We start from the raw sequence: 22821 nt of genomic DNA on the forward strand, positions 1-22821 counted from the left end.
GAACCGACTGGTTTTTGACTGAGTGGTCCAAGCAAAGTCTTGACAACAAAAGTTCTTTTAAAATGATTTATATAGAATATAATTGAATGCAATATAATAGAAGTATACGTGGTACAAACTCTTCAGTGCACTGGTGCTGGTTTGCCTAGGAATCTACCTAACCCAAGTGGATCTCAGCAGTGTCCAAGCGAAAAGCCTCTCGTGCTGGGCGATGTCCTTTCTTTCATACTCTCTGTCCATAAGTTTGGATTTGTTAAGTTTCGATAACTCCCCAATCCTGGCTGCTCTCCATGGAAAATCACCTGCTCCTCTTCTCCCAGCCTGTGTGCCTGGTTATCTAAAAACTGCTTGCTACACATCCTGCACTGAATAGGCCCTTTCTGTTCTCCTCAAGGCCACTGAGGCCTCCTTACTCCTGCTTTCCCACAGTCTTCCTGAAAAACACTAAATTGACACATCAAGTTATTAGCCTTTAATTTTCTTTTTTCCAACACGTATTGTGCTGTGAGTGCAGCAGTCTGTGCTCTCCTAGTAGGTAGGGGAGTTTCTCTAGATCAGATAGGCTGTTGAATGTGGGGTGTTTATTGATGAATTTTATGTATATCGAATATCAGTGAATTTTTGGCATTCTGTCAGGAAATGCAGCTCTGTTTCAATTTTACTCATCTTGCACTGTTGGCAAGTTCTGTTTTACTGAGGCACCCAGGATCTTCTGTGCCTGCCAGTCTCTATAGCCAGTCTCTATAGTCTCTATAGCCAGGTTGTCCCTGTATTTATTGACAAAAAACGTAATGGATCACTTTAGGACTGACATGTGTGGATGACTAGGAAAGGAAAAATAAAGGAAATATAAAACAAAATAATAATCCGACTTGAATATGTATACAATGGAGTTTATCAATTCAACATATGAAATTCTGTTGAATTGATCAATAAAACAATCACTGGAAAAAAACTCGAAAAGACAAAGTTCCTGAATTATTGTAAAATTGCTAGTTTTATGACACAGTCAACTTCAGAGAAATTAGATTTAGCTAATCTCTACATGAAAATATCTTGTCATTCCCTGAATACAAAATTCTGAGGATAGAACAGCTGCTTGAATTGAAAACGAAATAATAAAGTCAATGTCCGGCTTCTTTCCCGTGTACGAGTCAGTTTGTCCCAAAAAAAAGTGTTATATGTCTTCACTACCCGGGTAGACTAAATAATTGGTGGGTGTGTGGGTGTGTGTGTGTTACTAGTGCTGGCTCTCTTCATCCGCGTTGTCTCTCTCTGCGCGCAGAGTCTTACTCGCACAGAACTCTGGGAAACGTAGTTGTTGTATTTGTAGGTAGGAATGTAATAAGAGACCAAATAAGCACGAAACACACTGTAATACGAACGTGGTTCTTTTTACTTCACTTTTCTTCTTCTACTCTGAACATTGGCTCTTTTTACTCACACAGCGACACCTGCAGGCAGGAGTATACTACACAACATATTTCCCCTTTTGTAGAAAAGCATAGTTACTACACAAGAACTGTATGCTAGAAATTCCAATAACATGAATGTAAAGCATAAACAACATGTACAAACAGAATGAGCCATTTTTCTCAAACAAGCATTTTCTCTTAAGAATTGTTTCATATGTTACTATGAAGTAACATAGTCCTTAGCCCAGAATGGAGCACGACGAACCCTACGCAATTGATTTGTGTCCGAATGTTCAGATGACACAGCACAAGGTGTATGCACCCCATGTGGCACGTAGTTATCCTCAGGCACCATCAACATGGATGGAATAGCAGGGGGCAAGGATGTAGGGGCGAGGTGTGCAGCATTCCACACTTTCCCATCAGACAGAAGGTAAGTAGCTGGACCACGCTTTGCAATGACTTTATAAGGGCAGCTGAATTTGGATTGTCCTTTGCTGACAAATTCTGGTTTCCTAATGCGAACATAGGAGTCCACTTGAATGCCAGGAGCAGTAGCCGCACGACGCTTGTCTGTGTACTCTTTTGCCTTTTGCTGCTTCCTTTGGACTGTCAGCTTCCAGGTCTTTGTGGACTTTGGAGGAGCTACGGCCGGAAGATCTCGAACATGAAGTTTTGTGTGCATCGGGCGGCCGTGTAGCAGTTCAGCAGGAGAGCACGTAGTGATGGTATGACGTGTCGCCCTGTATGTGTGCAGGAATTCAGTGACAAAGGGTTTCCATGGCTTACCTTCAATAGTAGCAGTTTGAAGGCAGTCCTTAAACACTCTGTTGAATCTTTCAATTTCCCCATTGGCTTGAGGAAAGTACACAGAGCTGCGGCAGTGTTTAATGTCCCTCCTAGCAAGAAAACTTTCAAACTCAGAAGCGGTGAATTGCGGACCATTGTCTGATACCACTTCACGCGGATTTCCTTCTCTGCTGAATACGACTGAAAGAAATGTAATGACTGTGGCAGAAGTAACTTCAGACATAAATGTCACCTCCGGCCATTTGCTGTAATAATCGATGAGTGTTACGGCATAGCGGCAGTCATAAGCCGCTTGGTGGAAGGGACCAACAATGTCAATGGCTACCTTCTCCCACGCCGCTGTAGGAATAGGCACTGGATGGAGTGGTGCAGCGTGTGTTATAGCAGTCTTGTCATGCTGCAGGCATGTAGTGCATGTTTTAATGGCATTCTCCACTTGCATGTCCATACCTGGCCACCAGTAGAGGTCTCTTAAACGCTGTCTAGTCCTGACAATCCCTTGATGCGTGTCATGTGCCAGTTGAATGAACTTAGGCTGCAACGCTGCAGGTACTACCACACGATGAGTGCCGCGAATGATGTAGCCCTCTTGCACAGCTAGTTCGTCTCGTAAGCGGTGAAAGGGAGTAAGAGCTGAATCCATACCTTTAGCAGTACGAGGCCAACCTTTCGTTATGTAGGCCTTAACCTGGTGCAACACTGGGCACTGATCAACAGCATGCTGGAGTTCCTCAGCTGTTACAGCAGCGAACGCTGGCGACACCACTGCAACCATTTCAGGCTCTTGTTCTTGTTCCTCCTTCGTACAGGGTAATGGCAAACGTGATAAGCAGTCAGCAGTTACATTTTCTGTTCCAGGCTTGTAGACAATGGTATAATTAAAACACAGCAAGTGTGCAGACCATCTAGCAATTCTCATACCTGCTCTACCAAGACCTTTTGTAGACAGCAAGGTCGTTAGCGGGTTGTGATCTGTTTTCAGGGTGAAATGACGACCCCAAAGGTAGGTGCACCATTTTTCTGTAGCCCAAACACATGCCAGGGCCTCTTTCTCAGTCGCAGAGTATTTACGCTCACATTCAGACAGTGTCCTGGAGGCAAAAGCAACCGTCAGTTCAGTGTCTCCATGCCACTGTGTAAGCACAGCACCTAAACCATAATCTGAGGCATCTGTTGTCACAGTAGTAGGGCATGAGGGATCAAACAATGCCAGTGCATGGCTGGTAGAAATGATCTGCTTCACCCGAGAGAAATTTTCATTTGCCTCATCTGTCCAACAGAATCCAGTAGCTTTCCGCAACACAGCACGGAGCGGTTCCACCAAAGTGGCATAGTTGGGAATGAACTTAGCATACCATCCCGTCAGTCCAAGAAAAGAACGTAGCGCATGTGCATCCTGTGGAGGCGGAGCTTGTGTCACAGCCACAACATGCTCTGGATCTGGATGCAGACCAGTAGCTGAAATTACATGTCCTAAAAATGGAAGCTCAGTTTTTCTGAAGGAGCATTTCTCCATGTTGAGTTTAAGACCACTGTCTTGCAGGCGATGTAGCACGGCACGAAGTCTCCTTTCATGTGTCTCTGGTGTGTCAGCATGAATTATGATGTCATCCAGATAACATTGAACACCGTCCAATCCATCCAACATCTGTGACATCATTCTCTGAAACGCACTAGGAGCCGAAGCCAGCCCGTACGGGACCCGTGTAAAACGAAACACTCCGTCATGCGTAATAAACGCTGTAAGGTCTCTACTGTCCTCATGTAAAGTCACTTGGTGATATGCATTCTGCAAGTCAATGGTCGAAAACACGGCTGATCCCCTGAGTTCTGTAAAAACTTCTTCGATATGCGGTAGCGGGTGGCTATCTATCACAACAGCCTTGTTTGGCTCTCTCAGGTCAACACACAACCTGATTCCTCCCGACTTCTTTTGAATGACCACTATGGGCGAGACCCATTCAGAGGAGTCTACTTTCTCAATGATGCCTTCCTTTTCCAGTCTCTTTAACTCTTGTGAGACAGAGTCACGCACAGCAAATGGCAGTCTGCGCAGCTTTTGTTGCACAGGCAGCACATCCGAGCGTAGTTTGACTTTGTGTACAAACCCTTCAGCTACACCACAAACATCAGTGAAGTCGACAGCAGCAGTACACCCAGCCGACGGCCTAACACAGCCATCTCGTATTTCAAGTTGCAGCGCAGTGAACAAATCCATGCCAAGCAATGGAGTTCCTTTCTCCACAATGTAAAAATCCACTTGTGTACAGTGAGCAGAACATGTAACACTGAGAGTAATGCACCCCAGCACAGGAATATGCCTCTTCATGTATGTCAGCAGACTAACTTTTGGGGTAGAAAATGGCAGAGTAGAAAAGTATTGTCTGTAAATCTGTTCAGGCAGAATTGAAACAGCAGAACCAGTATCTACAAGCAAATCTACTTGAATGGACTGTCCATGATCATCACTCAGAGTCACTTTACAGGTGAGCTTCTTTCTTTGCTCAACAGTGAATGGGGTTGTAACGCTCAGAACTGTAAGGTCTGGTGTGGTCACTTCTTGTACATTGCATGCATTTCCTGAATTACGGCAAACTCTTGCAAAGTGGCCAATTTTTGCACACTTCTTACATGTCACTTGCTTCGCTGGACATTTTGAGTAATTTGCTAGGTGTGAAAGTGAGCCACAGCGATAGCATGACTTATTCTGGGCAGTTCGGTGGCAATTGGATGCTGTTTGCTTTTGCGTCAGCTCAAACTGGGAAGGTCTACGAGGCTTTGCAGACGCATAAGAACGTGCATGTACAGCCTTGACCACGACATCGCCTGGGCATGTCATTGCTTTAGCCTCAGTAGCCGCCGATTCCATTTGCCCCGCAATTGCAATTGCCTTTTGTAAGGTAAGGTCAGTCTCCAGAAGCAAACGCTCACGAACACGAGAGTTGCATGTTTTCTCTACGAGCTGATCTCTTATGTCATCCGCTAAAGTACCAAAGTCACAGTGCACAAGAAGTCCACGCAGAGCAGCCACAAATTGGACGACCGACTCACCTGGCCTCTGACTGCGTTGACGAAATTTGTTGCGTTCAGCCACCACATTGATCTTGGCCACGAAGAACGACTCCAAGGCCTCTAACGCAGCAGCGTAAGTATCATCCCCCACTTCCAAAGTGTAGAAGATGCGTTGGCCCTCTGTACCGAGGCAGTGTATGAGTAGCGCTCTTTTTCGTTTCTCTGGAATGTCGTCTTGACCAAGCGCCAGAATGTAGTTATCGAACATACGAATCCAGGAGCTGAATGTCATAGACGGCTCACCGGGAGTCTCAAGAAAAGCAGGCGGTGGTGGAAGTCCAAGTAAAGCCATCCTCGTCGCCAATATGTTGTATTTGTAGGTAGGAATGTAATAAGAGACCAAATAAGCACGAAACACACTGTAATACGAACGTGGTTCTTTTTACTTCACTTTTCTTCTTCTACTCTGAACATTGGCTCTTTTTACTCACACAGCGACACCTGCAGGCAGGAGTATACTACACAACAGTAGTCTCGGGTTGACTCGCCATCCCGGATTGGGTAAATTCTCTTAACGCTTCCCGTCTATTAAAGTAACCTACACAATACGGCTCAGATTAACAAGGCTGTACTGCAAACATACACAACACATAACCGAGTCGTATTTGCAGACTCTCACGCTATACACCGTAATTGTACATCTCCCACAACAAATGCTAGCCTACCCCGCTTAGCCGACAAATTAGCAACAGAAAAACAAACTCTTAACAACATATAACCAGCATAGTTTTTACTCCTTTTAATATGCTTTTAATGCTTTTAATATGCTTTAAACTATTTTATTAACTCATTAACTCTCTCAAAACCTGAATATATACACCACATATACTACTTAACCGAATCTTTTATCCGCCAACAATGTCCAAACTCACCGGAGCCTCTCTCCACCACTTTATCCACTAAAAATGGTGAGAGTCCACTCAGCTCCCAGCAAGACGACAATTGAAAGAAAACGCCAATACTGGACGTTTTAGGTCTCTTTATCACAAGTAAATAGAACTTAAACTCAGTTTTAGCTTTACTAATGTGGCTCTCGTTCAGCTCAAAACTCGCTCTCACACCATGTGCTTGAGAAAGAAAAAACAACAGGGGAAGAAGGAGCAAACGCACCCAATCCACAGACCGACCCAGCAATAAGCAAGAGTGCTCATTTTAATGGGGATACATGTGTATGTTTCTCTCAGATTAGCTGTAATTTGGTTGGTTCTGATCAGGTTGGTCTTGATTTCCTGGTCTTGAATCTGGTGAGTGTTAGTGTGTGAGTGTGTGTTAGTGAGTGTTAGTGTGTGAGTGTGTGTTAGCGAGTGTTAGTGTGTGAGTGTGTGTTAGCGAGTGTTAGTGTGTAGTTCAGGACCAGCTGAGTGAGGGGATCTTTGTTCTCCTTGCTCAACTCCTGGTACTGCAGATCTTAATAATGGTGTGAGTGGGGGTTAGTGTGTGTGTGTGTGTGTGTGTGTGTGTGTGTGTGTGTGTGTGTGTGTGTGTGTTAGTAGTACTGCAGGGCTTTATAATGGTGTGAGTGTGTGTGTGTGTGTGTGTTAGTAGTACTGCAGGGCTTTATAATGGTGTGAGTGTGTGTTAGTGTGTGTGTGTGTGTGTGTGTTAGTAGTACTGCAGGGCTTTATAATGGTATGAGTGGGGGTTTGTGTGTGTGTGTGTGTGTGTGTGTGTGTGTGTGTTAGTAGTAATGGTATGAGTGGGGGTCGCTGTGCTTCAGGTGCGTCCAGAATTTGATTGCCCTTTTGTGTATTTTTATCAGTGATGGTATTGGCCTAATTCTGCTCTGCATGTGTTGTTGGTGTTGGTGTTGTTGGTGGTGTTGGTGGTGGTGTTGGTGGTGGTGGTGGTGGTGTTGATGTTCCTGTGGACCTTTAAGATATTTTTATAGAATTCTGCATTCAGAGTCTCTGTTGGTTCTTTATGGCCTGTCGCAGCCATAAAGGGCAATTGGTTCAATTACAAATTCAAACATTTTTAACCAAATTTTGATTGAAATTTCTGCTGAGATTTGTGGTTTTATGGCGTAAAAAGTCCTGTGAGCTTTACCTCTCAGTTCATTCACTGCCTGATTAAAACTTCCTGAAGAACTTATTTTGATGCCTAAATAATTATAGGTTGAGGAGTGGCTAATTTCCTCTGAGCCTAATCTAAATCTACATGTGTGTTTTGATCCCTGAAATCTGGGTCCTTTCTGGAATATTACTATACTTGTCTTTTTTAGGCTTACTGCCAGGGCCCAGTTCTGTCAGTGCTGCTCCAGGTCCAGTTCTGTCAGTATTACTCCAGGTCCAGTTCTGTCAGTACTGCTCCAGGTCCAGTTCTGTCTGTCAGTACTGCTCCAGCAGGTCCAGGTCTGTCAGTTCTGCTCCAGGTCCAGTTCTGTCAGTACTGCTCCAGGTCCAGTTCTGTCAGTACTGCTCCAGCAGGCCCAGTTCTGTCAGTACTGCTCCAGCAGGTCCAGGTCTGCCAGTTCTGCTCCAGCAGGTCTAGTTCTGGCAGTACTGCTCCAGCAGGTCCAGGTTCTGCTGTAGACCTGCTCAGTGGGGACAGCAGAACCAGGTCGTCTGCATAGAGCAGGAATTTGATCTCTGAGTCGTGCAGAGTGAGACCAGGAGCTGTGGATTGTTGTAATATTTTTGCCAATTCATTAATATAGATATTAAATAGTGTTGGGCTTAAACTGCAGCCCTGTCTCACTCCGCGCTCCTGAGAGAAGGAGTTTGTTTGTTTATTGCCAATTTATATTCCGCACCTATTTCCTGTGTACATTGATTTAATTAGATCATATGTTTTACCCCCTATACCACTTTCAAGAAGTTTGTAAAGTAATCCCTGGTGCCAAATAGAATCAAACGCCTTTTTAAAGTCTATAAAGCATGCAAAAATTTTGTTTTTATTTTGGGCAACGTATTTATCAGAGTGTGTAGGGTGTAAATATGATCAGTGGTGCGGTAATTTGGTAAGAATCCAATTTGACTTCTACTCAAGACACTGTGCTTCATAAGGAAGTTTAAAAGTCTATTATTTATGATGCTACACAGCAGCTTCCCCAGATTACTGTTCACACAGACGCCTCGGTCATTATTAGGATCTAATTTGTCTCCGTTTTTAAAGATTGGTGTTATTAGACCATGGTTCCAAATCTCAGGGAAGTAACCTACACTCAGAACCAGATTAAATGATTTTAGAATGACCAACTGAAATGTTGTGTGTTTCAGCATCTCATTTAGGATGACATCAGGTCCGGGTGTCTTACTTGATTTAGGTATTTTAATTTTATCTTTAAGCTCCTGCTCAGTAATTCTTAAAAAGTGTTTGGAAGTGATTTGTCCAGATGTCTGCATTCTGAATGGCCAATTCTTCATGATCTTTCTTTCTCAGGTTGTTCCAGTTTTTCCAGAATTGGTTTGTTCTGATTGACTCCTCAATTAGTGTCAGTTGCTTGTAGGTGTATTGAGCTTTTTTTGTTCTGAGTGTACGTTTATATTGCTTAAGAGTTTCACAGTAAAGAAGGCGTATATGTGCGTTATTTGGCTCTCTGTGTTTCTGATTGGATAATTTCCTTAATTCTTTTCACATGTGTTGGCACTCTTGGTCAAACCATTCATCTTCTTTTTTGAGTTTTGGTTTTGATTTGCTTTTCATTTTCAATTTGGCCTTTTCTGCTGTTTTATCAAAAATCCAATTTAGATTTTTTTACTGCCAGCTTCACTCCCTCTTTACTGTGAGTGTATGTGGTGTCCAGAAAGATGTTTAGAAGTGTTTGAATTTGTGGGGCTCTGATTGCTTTCTGGAATTCTTCTGGTCTGGGTGGATGGGCCCCTAGTGCTGGTCTGGGTGAATGGGCCCCTAGTGCTGGTCTGGGTGGATGGGCCCCTAGTGCTGGTCTGGGTGAATGGGCCCCTAGTGCTGGTCTGGGTGAACGGGCCCCTAGTGCTGGTCTGGGTGAATGGGCCCCTAGTGTTGGTCTGAGTGAATGGGCCCCTAGTGCTGGTCTGGGTGGATGGGCCCCTAGTGCTGGTCTGGGTGGATGGGCCCATAGTGCTGGTCTGGGTGGATGGGCCCCTAGTGCTGGTCTGGGTGGTTGGGCTCCTAGTGCTGGTCTGGGTGGATGGGCCCCTAGTGCTGGTCTGGGTGAATGGGCCCCTAGTGCTGGTCTGGGTGAATGGGCCCCTAGTGCTGGTCTGGGTGAATGGGCCTCTAGTGCTGGTCTGGGTGAACGGGCCCCTAGTGTTGGTCTGGGTGAATGGGCCCCTAGTGCTGGTCTGGATGGTTGGGCCCCTAGTGCTGGTCTGGGTGGATGGGCCTCTAGTGCTGGTCTGGGTGGATGGGCCTCTAGTGCTGGTCTGGGTGGATGAGCCCCTAGTGCTGGTCTGGGTGGTTGGGCCCCTAGTGCTGGTCTGGGTGGATGGGTGGTGTCACCTGGTGGTTTGGTGCTGTTGGTGGTCTACAGTGTGCAGGCTGAGGTGGGTTGTGTACTCCTAGCAGGTGTTGGGCTTTGTGGAAGTGCTTACTGTTGGTTGGGCTGATGGCTGCATGTCTGTGTCCATGTTGCTGTAGTCTGTTCCTACGTTGTTGTGTGGTGTAAGGTCTCCTGCCAAGTGCAACATCTTAAGTGTCCTGGTGAAAATCCCCACTGTGTTTATGTGCACGTGGTCATAAAGGTGTTGTGGGGTGATGGTGGCGTGGTGAGCAAGGTGGTGTGGGGTGATGATGGCGTCGTGATAAAGGTGGTGTGGGGTGATGATGGCGTGGTGATAAAGGTGGTGTGGGGTGATGATGGCGTGGTGATAAAGGTGGTGTGGGATGATGATGGCGTGGTGATAAAGGTGGTGTGGGGTGATGGTGGCGTGGTGATAAAGGTGGTGTGGGATGATGATGGCGTGGTGATAAAAGTGGTGTGGGGTGATGGTGGCGTGGTGATAAAGGTGGTGTGGGGTGATGGTGGCGTGGTGAGCAAGGTGCACGTTGGGCATGAGGGCACATCCTCTAGAGATGTTGGGCATGAGGGCACATCCTCTAGAGATGTTGGGCATGAAGGCACATCCTCTAGAGATGTTGGGCATGAGGGCACATCCTCTAGAGATGTTGGGCATGAAGGCACATCCTCTAGAGATGTTGGGCATGAGGGCACATCCTCTAGAGATGTTGGGCATGAGGGCACATCCTCTAGAGATGTTGGGCATGAGGGCACATCCTCTAGAGATGTTGGGCATGAGGGCACATCCTCTAGAGATGTTGGGCATGAGGGCACATCCTCTAGAGATGTCTGCATTGACCCTCTGGATGGTTGCAGGGTGGAAGTCCTTACGTGGCAGGACTGTGGAGACAATAATTTTGACGGTGGGAAATGATTCTGCTGCTCTTTCTGCCACTCTGCATATGAGTCCTCCTACTCTCTCCTGCTACTCTCTCCTGCTACTCTCTCCTCCTACTCTCTCCTGCTACTCTCTCCTCCTACTCTCTCCTCCTACTCTCTCCTCCTACTCTCTCCTGCTACTCTCTCCTCCTACTCTCTCCTGCTACTCTCTCCTGCTACTCTCTCCTCCTACTCTCTCCTGCTACTCTCTCCTCCTACTCTCTCCTGCTACTCTCTCCTCCTACTCTCTCCTCCTACTCTCTCCTGCTACTCTCTCTTGCTACTCTCCTCCTACTCTCTCCTCCTACTCTCTCCTCCTACTCTCTCCTGCTACTCTCTCCTGCTACTCTCTCCTCCTACCCTCTCCTGCTACCCTCTCCTCCTACTCTCTCCTGCTACTCTCTCCTGCTACTCTCTCCTCTAACTCCTCCTACTCTCTCCTGCTACTCTCTCCTCCTACTCTCTCCTCTAGGAGGTGGCACAGGTCTACTTTTATCTCCAGAGTGTCTTGTTTTATTAGCTCCAGTTCTTTTTGTGGTGGTTTTAATGTTTGTGAGATCATTTTGTAGTGCTTCTTTCTCCTGTATTAGGTTTTCTATGTCTCCCTTCAGCTCCTGTACAGACTCCTTTATCTGGTTTCTTATCAGGCTGAGCTGGTCCTTGAGGAAGCTTATATCTTTGCTGATGGTGGTGTGGGTGTAGACGTGCTCCCTCAGCTCCACCAGCTCTACCTCCATCAGGGAGAGGCTGTTCCTGATCTCCTCTACGGTAGAGGAGAGGTGTGGGCTAAGGGGAGGGACAGCGTTGGCTGAAGCAGAGTTGTGCTAGCACTAGGCCTGTGTTGAAAAAATCGATTTTCCGATTCAGAATCGATTCGCATATGATGATCTGATTATCGATTTGTACGTCCAAAGATCGATTTTTTAGTGAACTTTTACCCCTGCCTCGTCACTGAATTCACGCAGGCGTGCTCGGTCTAACTAACTGTAAAACGACTTGGCGTCGGACAGTGCCGGTAACGACGATAGTCAAATCGGAAATCTAAAAACAGAAGGACAGTTTATCCAGTGTCAGTGACTATTTACAGTCCGTGTCACTGACCGTTTACCCAGTGTTTTTACAGTTTAAAAAAAGTTAAAAATGTTCTTGTAACATTGGGCGCAAGGCGATGGACGAGACAGAATCCTTTGCACTTTCCAAATCGTTACATTTATTACATTTACCGAAGCGCAGACAGCGCACATAAAACACGTTTACATAGAACATGTGTGACTCAAACAACGACGAGCACAGGACGCTGCGCGAGAGCAAATTAAATAGACAAACCACATCAACCCCACGTGATTACGAGACGAGCCACAGGTGAGGACTATCACAAGACGCACCCGCACCCACGGAGATACACCGACGTAGACGATTAGACACAGACGACGTTAACACGCCCAAAACGGAGGGGTCGGGGACCGTAACGTGAGAGTTCTGTTCTTATATTCTCACTTAAAAAAAAATACACGTTTACATTTTATACTTTCAGTTTATTAAGTGTGAGCACTTTTAAAATAAAAATGCATTTGGTAGCAACCGCTTTTGGGTGAATTCTTATTTATTTCAATCATAATAATAATGCACTGGTTAGTGTCCCAGTAGGAGCCCACTGTTGCAGATATAGACACCTCAAAGATGTCCTCTGTTTATTGTCCTGGATTACCTTTCTTGAAGGTAGATTTATGATGACCCTTTTCACCAGTCTTCCAGCCATCAGTAACTACCAACTACCAGTAACTATTTGCTGATTAATATCAATATAATACTAGTTTTAACATGTTGCTTCTGTACACAGTCAGGAAACAGCTCAAATACATTTTTAATAACACTAAACCCCGAATTGGATCGAATCGGATCGAATCGATTAAATCGGATTAAATCGAAAAAAATCGATTCTTAATCTTCAGAATCGGAATCGGATCGATTCTTGGAATTTGAATCAATACCCAGCCCTAGCTAGCACAAACAGCAGCACAAACAGAAAACTCAGAGAGAAAACCCGGAGACTCTGTTTAGAGACTGTAGTGTAATTAAAGGGAAAAGCACCACCACTAACCTGCTGTTGTACACCGATCGCAGCGCAGCCTGGCATTCTGCTATATGTGCACACTTTACTTACATCACAAAACCAGGGATCTGTAAAGACCCACAAATCTACATTTTTGAGGACATAGAAAAAATTCCTGAAAATCGGTTTCTGACAGTGAACCTGTACCAGAACGGTACAGTAATGGTGCAGGACAGTGAGGAAGCACTGAGGAGATTTGAGGGGGTCATTCTCCAAACTCACAACTCTAGTTGAAGGTGAAAGTGCAGAAACCCATGATTCAACACCTACTCAAGAACAACAACAATCTACCGGGAGAGATCCAAACCCCCCCACAACCCCAGTGTCATCACACAGGGAGAGATCCAAACCCCCCTCACAACCCCACTGTCATCACACAGGGAGAGATCCAAACCTCCTCACAACCCCAGTGTCATCACACAGGGAGAGATCCAAACCCCCCTCACAAGAGATCCAAACCCCCCGCACATATAGCGGAATGCCAGGCTGCGCTGCGATCGGTGTACAACAGCAGGTTAGTGGTGGTGCTTTTCCCTTTAATTACACTACAGTCTCTAAACAGAGTCTCCGGGTTTTCTCTCTGAGTTTTCTGTTTGTGCTGCTGTCTGCTGCTCTCACACTGGACGTCTGTGGGGAACGTGAATGTCCGCGAGCGCAGAGCCGTCGCCATGGTGATTCTATATAGCCGTTTAAAATATGCGTCTCAAAACAGCCAATCAGAGCGCGCTCTCAGTGACTGTTGGGCTAGCAGCGTTAGCACGGTTAGCTTGTTTAGCGATGTTTAGCTAGCTTGTTTAGCCATGTCTTACCCTCTCTGAGGCGGAGTGCTGGTGTCTGTGTGTAGGTTCAGAGTCCAGCTGTTGCTCTGCTCCAGAGTTGTGTGTGTTTTCTGGGCGTATGATCCAGTTGTTGGTGCTGTTGTTGTTGTGGGTTTTATCTGTCCCCTGTCTACTCTTCGTAAATTCTCCTGCAGTATTTATTCCAGTATATTAAATGATTGTTTCTGTCTCTTTTTCTTTTTTGATTGCTTTTCTTCTTGCTCTTCTATCTCCTGGGTTATATCTCCTCTAATATCTAATCATATCTCCTCTGATATCTCCTGGGTTATATCTCCTCTAATATCTAATCATATCTCCTCTAATATCTAATCATATCTCCTCTAATATCTCCTGGGTTATATCTCCTCTAATATCTAATCATATCTCCTCTAATATCTCCTGGGTTATATCTCCTCTAATATCTAATCATATCTCCTCTGATATCTCCTGGGTTATATCTCCTCTAATATCTAATCATATCTCCTCTAATATCTAATCATATCTCCTCTAATATCTAATCATATCTCCTCTAATATCTAATCATATCTCCTCTAATATCTCCTGGGTTATATCTCCTCTAATATCTAATCATATCTTCTCTAATATCTCCTGGGTTATATCTCCTCTAATATCTAATCATATCTCCTCTAATATCTAATCATATCTCCTCTAATATCTAATCATATCTTCTCTAATATCTCCTGGGTTATATCTCCTCTAATATCTAATCATATCTTCTCTAATATCTCCTGGGTTATATCTCCTCTAATATCTAATCATATCTCCTCTAATATCTAATCATATCTCCTCTAATATCTCCTGGGTTATATCTCCTCTAATATCTAATCATATCTCCTCTAATATCTAATCATATCTCCTCTAATATCTCCTGGGTTATATCTCCTCTAATATCTAATCATATCTCCTCTAATATCTCCTGGGTTATATCTCCTCTAATATCTAATCATATCTCCTCTAATATCTAATCATATCTCCTCTAATATCTCCTGGGTTATATCTCCTCTAATATCTAATCATATCTCCTCTAATATCTAATCATATCTCCTCTAATATCTCCTGGGTTATATCTCCTCTAATATCTAATCATATCTCCTCTAATATCTCCTGGGTTATATCTCCTCTAATATCTAATCATATCTCCTCTAATATCTAATCATATCTCCTCTAATATCTCCTGGGTTATATCTCCTCTAATATCTAATCATATCTCCTCTAATATCTCCTGGGTTATATCTCCTCTAATATCTAATCATATCTCCTCTAATATCTCCTGGGTTATATCTCCTCTAATATCTAATCATATCTCCTCTAATATCTCCTGGGTTATATCTCCTCTAATATCTAATATCTAATCATATCTCCTCTAATATCTCCTGGGTTATATCTCCTCTAATATCTAATCATATCTCCTCTAATATCTCCTGGGTTATATCTCCTCTAATATCTAATATCTAATCATATCTCCTCTTCTATCTCCTGGGTTTAATCTCCTCTAATATCTAATATCTAATCTTATCTCCTCTAATATCTAATATCTAATCTTATCTCCTCTAATATCTCCTGTAATAGCTGTTGCGCTGATCTTTCTCTCTCTCTCTCTCATACACACACACACACACAGTCAGTATTCTCTTTCTCTCTCTCTCTCCCCTTCACACACCCACACACACAGTCAATATACTTTCTCTCTCTCTCTCTCTCTCTCTCTCTCTCTTTCACACACACAGTCAATATTCTTTCACTCAGTTCAATATAGTTCAATATAGCTTCATTAGCATGACTGTATAAGGTACAGTGTTGGCAAAGCATTACAACAATGATAACAATGACAATATCATTTTAATTATTTACATTCACATTCTGGAGCTGAAGGGGGGGGGTCGTTTCCCACTGTCTCTCAGGCTGTGACATGTACTTACATATTTAGCAGCAAGGGGGGCGCTGTGTCCCCCTCCTAGAATGATTTTTAGAGTTTGTGTTAATGTTTGGAAGTTTGGGATTGTCTTTATGAATTTGTGTGTGTAAATTTCATGTGTTGGTCTGAATTTTTCACATTGTAGGAGAAAGTGCATCTCTGTCTGGACCTCACCTGTCGTACAGTGACCACACAGCCTCTGCTCTCTGGGCAGCCAGGACTGTTTATACCTGCCTCTCTCTACGGCCTCTCTCTCTCTCTCTCTCTCTCTCTCACACACACACAGTCAATATACTTTCTGTCCATCACACACACACACACACACAGTCAATATACTTTCTCTCTATCACACACACACACACACACACACACACACACAGTCAGTATCCTCTCTCACACACACACACACACAGTCAATATACTTTCTCTCTCTCACACACACACACAGTCAGTATACTCTCTCTCTCTCCCCTCTCTCTCTCTCTCTCACACACACACAGTCAATATACATGTAGTGTGAAGGTTCCACCCATGGTTTTCCGGCTCTGAGATCTGTGTGTGTGTGTGTGTGTGTGTGTGCGTGCGCAAGCGCCCTTCCGCATGTGAGGACACGTGTGTGTGTTCACGTGTGTGTTGATGTGTAAGTGTGAGTTTTTCTCCTTCTCTCTACAGTCTGTCTAGCTGCAATATTAGAGAGGAAGGCTGTGCTGCTCTGTGTTCAGCTCTGAGGTCAAACCCCTCATCACACCTGAGAGTGCTGAATCTGGACCACAATGAACCAGGAGACTCAGGAGTGAAGCAGCTCTCTGCTCTACTGGAGGATCCACACTGTACACTGGAGATACTACAGTGAGTTACTGACTTACTGACTCATTATACACACACACACACACACACACACACACACACAAACAGGATCCACACTGTACACTGTCCACCCTAAAGTGAGTGTTTACACTGATTGAGTTTGTGTATAGAGTATGATGTCTGATTGTGATGTGTGTTCATGTCTGATTCTGTCCTATTCTCTGTCTTACAGTATCTGACCACGTCAGTGGAGAAGCTGAAGTTGATCTGACCTGATCTGAGTCTCATATACAGAGAAGAGGATGACCACACACACACACGCCTACCTTACATGGAGACATGCGCACACACACACACACACACACACACACACACACACACACACACATACACACATCTATCTCTCTCAGTCAATTTTCTCGCAGCAATCTGGGACTCACCTCTTGTGGAGACAGAAATGACGTTCACACTACGTATGCGTGTATACGGAAGCTCAGGTGTGCACTTCTCCTCGTGAGAAGAGGTCGCTTGGATACGGGATAATGTATGTTGTACTCAAAACGAATGACATATCTTGTGTATGTTTAATAAAGAAGTGTTTTGCTAACTATCCACTACTACTGTAGTATGTGAATAACATGTTTCATTAGTAAATCGCAAAATCGCCATCTAACGATGGCTGTCAGTTATTACTATATGGATGAAGCAAGCAGCTAAAGTGTATATTACCGTTCAAAAGTTTGGGGTCACCTAGACAATTTTTGTTTTCCCTACTTTTATTTATCAAATGAATTGCAAAATGAATAGAAATATAGTCCAGACACTGACAAGGTAGAAATAATTTTCTACTTTAAACTTTGCTTTCGTCAAAGAATGCTCCCTTAGCAGCAATTACAGCATTGCAGACCTTTGGCATTCTAGCTGTTCATTTGCTGAGGTAATCTGGAGAAATTTCACCCAATGCTTCCAGAAGCCGCTCCCACAAGTTTGATTGGGTTGATGGGCACTTTTTTCATACCATACGGTCAAGCTGCTCCCACAACAGCTCAATGGGGTTGAGATCTGGTGACTGCGCTGGCCACTCCATTACCGATAAAACACCAGCTGCCTGCTTCTTCTCTAAATAGTTTGTGCATAATTTGGAGGTGTGCTTTGGGTCATTGTCCTGTTGCAGGATGAAATTGGCTCCAATCAAGCGCTGTCCACAGGGTATGGCATGGTGTTGCAAAATGGAGTGATAGCCTTCCTTATTCAAAATCCCTTTTACCTTGTACAAATCTCCCACTTTACCAGCACCAAAGCAACCCCAGACCATCACATTACCTCCACCATGTTTGACAGATGGTGTCAGGCACTCATCCAGCATCTTTTCAGTTGTTCTGCGTCTCAAAAATGTTCGTCTGTGTGATCCAAACACCTCAAACTTTGATTCGTCTGTCCATAACACTTTTTTCCAATCTTCCTCTGTTCAATGTCTGTGTTCTTTTGCCCATATTAATCTTTTTCTTTTATTAGCCAGATATGGCATTTTCTTTGCCACTCTGCCCTGAAGGCCAGCATCCCGGAGTCGCCTCTTCACTGTAGACGTTGACACTGGCGTTTTGCGGGTACTATTTAATGAAGCTGCCAGTTGAGGACCTGTGAGGCGTCGATTTCTCAAACTTGAGACTCTAATGTACTTGTCTTCTTGCTCAGTTGTGCAGCGGGGCCTTCCATATCTCCTTCTACTCTGGTTAGAGCCTGTCTGTGCTCTCCTCTGAAGGGAGTAGTACACACCATTGTAGGAAATCTTCAGTTTCTTGGCAATATCTCGCATGGAATAGCCTTCATTTCTCAGAACAAGAATAGACTGTCGAGTTTCAATTGAAAGTTGTCTTTTTCTGGCCATTTTGTGAGTTTAATTAAACCAACAATTGTAATGCTCCAGATTCTCAACTAGCTTAATGGAAGGTCAGTTTTATAGCTTCTCTAATCAGCAAAACTGTTTTCAGCTGTGCTAACCTACATGCACAAGGGTTTTCAAGGGTTTTCTAAATATCCAATAGCCTTCTTACAGAGTTAGCAAACAAAATGTACCATTAGAACACTGGAGTGATGGTTGTTGGAAATGGGTCTCCATACATCTATATAGATATTGCATTAAAAACCAGACATTTACAGCTAGAATAGTCATTTACCACATTAATAATGTATAGAGTGTACTTTTGCATTTAATGTTAGCTAAATTGAAAAAAAACTTTCAAAAATAAGAACATTTCTAAGTGACCCCAAACTTTTGAACGGTAGTGTGTATATATAGATATAGGCCTATATATATATATTGTCACGTAGGGCTACGCCCCCCTCTCCCCGCTGTCACTCCAATGTCTGTTCCTCGTGTTTTCTGTTATTCCTTGCCCGTTAGTCCCGCCCCGTCATCATTGTTAGCACCTGTCCCTAGTTTAGTTCCGTGTTCATATAGTCCCTGTATTTCCCCTGTCTGGTTGTCGGTTGTTTTGTCTATCAGTGGGTTTGTTCATTCTGATATTTGTGGTCCTGATCTCCTGCTTTCGTGTTGCCGTGTTCGTGCATGTTATCCTGTTTGTAAGTACGTCTTGTTATCGCTGCCCAGTCGCCCTGTGTATTCTGTTTGGTTCAGTTGCTCTGCGTTCTACCCGTGTTTTACAATTTTTTTTTACAATATTACAATAATGTCACGTATGGCCACGCCCCCCTCCCTTAGCTGTCACTCCGGATTCCCTCGTGTTCCCCCGCGACCCCAGAGAGGTCGTCCACGCCGGTGCCTGTCCCCGCGACCTAGGAGGGGTCGTCCACGCCGGTTCCTGTCCCCGCGACCCAGGAGGGGTCGTCCACGCCGGCTCCCGTTCCCGCTGCCCGCCAGCGGACACTGCCTGTTCCCGCTGCCTGTCTGCCGGCTCCTGTTCCCGCTGCCTGTCTGCCGGCTCCTGTCCCCCAAGAGACTGTGCTGCCCCCTGCTGGGCATGGACTTTGTGTGCCCCCTGCTCTGCCCTGTACTCCTGTCCCGTTGCCCATGCTCCCCTTGCTCCCTTGTTCCGTCCCTGGATTTGTGTTGGTCCCGGTTCCTGTGTGTGTGCCTGTTCATGTCCTTGTGCCCGTCCCTATGTCAGTGTCTGGTCGATTCCTCCAGGTCCCTGTCCCCGTGTCTGTTCCCCAAGTCATTACCCACTTCGTGCCCGTGCCTGTCTCTGTTGTCAATGCTGTCTTTGCCTCCGTGTTCTCCTGTGCCCCGTCCCCTAGCCCGACTCCCGTGTCTTTTCCCAGTCCTGCTCCCGTGCCTCGCCTTGTCCCTGCCTGTGACACCATACCCCAGCCCAGCTCCTGGCCGGTCTCTGGTTCCACTGTCTCTGTCCTGCCTCTGTCTCCTTGTCCTGCTTTGTCCTGTCCTAGTCCGTTTCCCTGTCCTGTCTGCCCTTGCATGCCCCGGAGTGGCACGCTTTGAGGGGGGGGTACTGTCACGTAGGGCTACGCCCCCCTCTCCCCGCTGTCACTCCAATGTCTGTTCCTCGTGTTTTCTGTTATTCCTTGCCCGTTAGTCCCGCCCTGTCATCATTGTTAGCACCTGTCCCTAGTTTAGTTCCGTGTTCATATAGTCCCTGTATTTCCCCTGTCTGGTTGTCGGTTGTTTTGTCTATCAGTGGGTTTGTTCATTCTGATATTTGTGGTCCTGATCTCCTGCTTTCGTGTTGCCGTGTTCGTGCATGTTATCCTGTTTGTAAGTACGTCTTGTTATCGCTGCCCAGTCGCCCTGTGTATTCTGTTTGGTTCAGTTGCTCTGCGTTCTACCCGTGTTTTGTTTCTAGTATTCGTCCTGTCATGTTTCTCCGTGTTTCGTGTTCGGACTCCCTCTCGGATCTGACCAATGCTTTCCTCCTTGACCCTGAGTTTGGTATTCCCTTTATTAAATCTCGCTCTCCTCAGCGTTTGTGTCCGTCTCCTCGCTCCGTGGCGCAAGCCACGTTACATATATATATATATATATATATATATATATATATATGAAAGGTCTGCATATAAATAAAATAGCATCCAAATTAGTGATTATAAAATAAAAAATAAAAACAAAATTAAAATATTACAATAATGTCACGTATGGCCACGCCCCCCTCCCTTAGCTGTCACTCCGGGTTCCCTCGTGTCTGTGCTCCTTGCCTGTTTATCCCGCCCTGCTCGTTTGTCTCCGTGATTCCCTATTGTCTACCACGCCCCTGCGTAGTGTTGTCAAAAAAATCGATATATCGATACGTATCGATACTGAACATTCTGAAACGGTACAATACTCGTTTCCCTTAAGTATCGATTCTTTTTACATAAAATGCGCTTTCGTTTGATCCACCCAAGCTGCCGTAATGCACAGGACAGTTTGTAATGTTAATATGGCAGCTAAAGCAAACGCAGTGCTGTTGGATTCGAAGCAGATACAGATGGAAAACCGAAGGATATGAACAAGCCCGTTTGCAAGCGGTGCTTTTGGAACATTTCAACGAAGGGCGCTAAAGCCTGGTTGAGTGACCATAGCGCTCGACTCCGCGCGCACCTCGCGCGAACCTCCGCGAGCGGTGGAGGCTTTATACTTTACGCTTTGCAGTGTTGTCCGAAACTATATGTGGTAGTATAAAAGAAACACCCCTCAAAACAGGGGAATGAACACTTACCTGACGAATTTTAATGCTGCTTTGTGTTTCAGTGTGTTTCAGGTTTGAAAAGTGCTGCAATTTAGGCTAAAGTACTTGAAAATGTTGAAATTGTAACTACTTCGTTTCACAACGTGAAGACGTTAAGAAAAATGCACGTTACGTTATTACGTTAACTCTTGTAATTCCAGGACTAAATAATGTGATTAAAAGCGCAATATTTCGAATCATTTCGAGTATATGTATAAATATTTAACTTAATAATTCCCGTGCTGGGAAATATTGGTACAAGCGCTTGAATTGAACCCTGCAAACATGACTTTGTTCATTGCGCTGAGGCGCGGCGCGCGCGAAGTTACAAAATTCGAGAGGTGCACGACCTCGCGTGCGCCGCGCTTCAGCGCGATGAACAAAGTCATGTTTGCAGGGTTCATACACCTTGTGGAATTCAAACACTTGTATGTCACTTTCAAGGTCCATTTCAATATTTCCCAGCACGAGCAAAGACACTTTGTCAGACGTTCAAAAGACGTCCACTGAAAAGCCAGAATGAAAGTTTAGGCCCTTCTTAAGATTACGTATAAACTAATAGTTTAAGGCAGCAATTATTTATCTAATTAATAATTATATCTAATTTTAATATCCATTTCATTGATTAGCAAAAGTATATTTTGCTCATGTTATTGCTAAGCAAAAACTTATTTTCTCAACAAACCCCCTTTTAATCTCTGATAAGAGATTACAATCATATTTTCCACTGTTATCCTCTCATCTGACTCCCCGTGATACAACAGTGACATCATACCTGCTTGTTCCCTGAGGATCCCTCTGTTCAATCAAAGTGCTGATAAGGCGTTCTGCTAAACTTCTTATACATGGAATACAACAACGTCCACAAGTAATTATTTTAGCCAAAAATACTGCAACTGAAGTGAGAACCGACATGATCAGAGCTTTATACTTTCCAAAATGTTTGTCCAGCAATCCTGTAAATGGGTTTTCTGTTCCCAAGGCCTAAAGTTCCTTCCCTTAGATTGAAAGGGTAAATGTAGTACAGTTACCCTTTGTATTCCCCTTAGACTAATCATACAACCATAGCCTATGAGATCTTCCTCTGGAAATATTGAAGCCGGTAATACCATCAGTTTCGGTCGGGCCATTGCACATGCTACGCAGTTCTCCATACCTGTCTCAATTGCCTGACCCGCGATCCACTTTATCCCACGTTATCGCCTGAAAAGCTTGTACTTAATTCTAAAATTTGCTAGGGAGACCATTTAGTATAATCCAATCCGCAGATGCCTTGTAAGCCAGGTTCTGTTATGTTTATTATAAGTGGTAATAAACAACTGCTTAATATTGTTGCCATGATGAACAACAAGGGATGTCGGCTGTCCCACCTTCAAAGCAGCGGTTATCATTAATAGGATCCCAACCTAGATACACATCCGATCCCCTATATGTAGCGTCCTCCCCCTGACAGTTAATAACGCTGCAGACATCAAATGTCCACGCAGTGGTCTCTCCCAGAACATATTCTAATTCTATACCCCCATAGTCTTTAATACAACCATCTGTTACGCTTTTTTTTACCCTCGTGCAGTTGTGGTTTTGTGGTCCATGTGTTAACAGCAGCAGTATTATCACACCTTCTACTGATACCACGGCCGCACAATATCTTAGCCATTTAGGTCTCCACCATACGTTGGTCCTAACCCCCGGCTGTCCGAACAGTCTCAGTGGACTCATTATCCTATTTCTAATTTGTGGGTGACCAATAGTTTTTCTTGACACCTTCGTGCTTGAAGGGCAGGTATACCCAATCAGCCCTTCGCCCAA

At 44.6% G+C, this 22821-nt stretch overlaps 1 long non-coding RNA gene across 1 annotated transcript; it reads left to right on the forward strand.

The window, feature by feature from the left end:
• Positions 1-16139: 16139 nt before the first annotated feature.
• On the forward strand, positions 16140-16940 carry LOC143474483 (uncharacterized). Its single transcript, XR_013120789.1, has 2 exons — positions 16140-16372; positions 16563-16940. It is a non-coding gene; the product is annotated as an uncharacterized LOC143474483 (long non-coding RNA).
• The last annotated feature ends 5881 nt before the right edge of the window (positions 16941-22821 follow it).

Source organism: Brachyhypopomus gauderio, chromosome 14 (assembly GCF_052324685.1).
Source record: "Brachyhypopomus gauderio isolate BG-103 chromosome 14, BGAUD_0.2, whole genome shotgun sequence".
Taxonomy (NCBI): Eukaryota; Metazoa; Chordata; class Actinopteri; order Gymnotiformes; family Hypopomidae; genus Brachyhypopomus; species Brachyhypopomus gauderio.